Raw genomic sequence first — 1,846 nt, 5'->3', positions numbered from 1 at the left:
AAAGTGTAGGGGTGGAGTCTAGCTTGTCAATCAGGTCATGGTGCCTCCTTGTGGGTGTGACCCTCTCGTAAGGAGGGTACTGGGAACCTCACCCCCCACCCGCTGACTTCTCCTTCCTGTTGAGGAGCCATGCTGAGACCTGCGCAAGCCCTGCAGATGCATCCACCACCATTGGATCCATAATGCTTTGCATTCACCAGCTGGCGGTGTTCCTGCATTGTGCATCCCTTGCCCGTAGCTTTGTGATTCTGAAAAGGGAATTATGGACTTGAGTTGGACAGGGCTGGGATGTTTCATTTATCTATCTATCTATCTATCTATCTATCTATCTATCTATCTATCTATCTATCTATCATCTATCTATCTATCTATCTATCTATCTATCTATCTATCTATCTATTAATTAACCCACACAGGGTACAGGTCATTTATTCCCTCCTAGCCCTAGGCTCAGTACAGAGAGGGCTTCTCTTCACCCTTGGGATTGGTAATTTTCTCCGTGTTGTTGCTAATGATATGATAAAGTTCAGCATAGAAGGTCCTCAGGTTCAGCACCATGACTGTAGGTTGCCTGTAGGTTGCCTCATCTCGTTCACACACCAGGGCCCAGTAGTCCATCCTTGGAGGCCTTGGCGACGGCATCCCCGCATTCTGAGAAGTACTTGGAAATGGTTGTCTGGAAGGCTTCCACCTTGGTCTTGACAGCAGTCACCCTCTCGAGCACTTTCTTCTGGATGGCCACCCCAAAGCCATTGGTGTCCTCAATCCTGGGAATCAGATGTTGGGTCACCAGAATGCATTTCTCTTTTAGAGTCCAGACTTCTGGCTTCACTAGGGCAACTGGGGCCAGAACCTTCTCATTCCCAGGGAGAAAGCTGCCCTTGAGAACATCTTTCTTCTCTGGCTTATCCGTTTCCATCTCATCATCCTTGGCTGGGGGGTCTGGGATAGGGATGTCCAGTGGGGCCTGAAAGGAAGCTGGGTCAGTCACATTGAAGGAGTCCTCTTTCAGCAGCCGATTCAGGTACATGATCTTCTGTGGCAAGAATGTGCAGAGGAACTTCTCAGTCTCCTGGAAGAGATTTTGCCTGAAGACATCCACCTATTTGCGGGTGTCCCTGCACAGGCACACCCCACAAGGCCTGGCCAGGCTCTGAACAGTTGCGAGGTCTTCAATCTTCCAACTCACCACCACCAGGGCTTTCACTTTCACTCTGGGGTGTTTTATTGATGAATACTTTGTGTTTTTGATCTAGAGCTCTCTCTTCCATATATATGAATGTCATTGGATTTGTTTCTCTAGTCAACCCAGCATACACACCTGGTCACTATGGCGTGAGGGAGTAAGGGACCATAAAAGAGAGGACAGGGCCACAATGACACATGCTGTGGAGGTTCAACCCATTTTCCTCTGTGCGTGGACTCATGGGAGTGGCAAGCAGAGGAACTCAATGTTCTGCAACATGGAAACCACAGCCTAAAACTTCTGCTATGGAGAGGTTCCGGCAAGATGGTGACTGAGTGACACACACTGGAGGGACTCCACAGAAAGCAGCGCAGGAGAGCCACTGAGAGGGAAACGCCACACCTTCCAGGTCACAGAAGGAGCATCATAAAGACAAGTGGACTCAGATCCATTGGGTTTTGAAGAGCTATGGGCTTTTGGCTTAGCACTGCAGAGGCTGGATGGGACTTAGCTTTAGCCCTGCCACGGTTATGGCCAGCGTCAGGCTACTTTGGCCAGCCCAAGATCTTTAATTCAACGCAGCCACAGATGCCATGGCCTTGGAGCAGAGTTTAAACCCCTCCAGTCCCACGCTCAGGTGGTTGGGGCTCATCTATTTCT

The 1,846-nt window shown here is 49.7% G+C and overlaps 1 pseudogene; it reads right to left on the bottom strand.

Annotated features, from left to right (window-relative positions):
• Window positions 1-450: 450 nt before the first annotated feature.
• Window positions 451-1,846, bottom strand: part of LOC101647349 — a 17,418-nt pseudogene continuing 16,022 nt past the window's right edge.

Source organism: Echinops telfairi, unplaced genomic scaffold (assembly GCF_000313985.2).
Source record: "Echinops telfairi isolate 266 unplaced genomic scaffold, ASM31398v2 ScPeMD7_60;HRSCAF=208, whole genome shotgun sequence".
NCBI lineage: Eukaryota > Metazoa > Chordata > Mammalia > Afrosoricida > Tenrecidae > Echinops > Echinops telfairi.
Note: the sequence above shows the minus strand (reverse complement) of the source record. Positions and strands in the feature narration are given on the sequence as shown.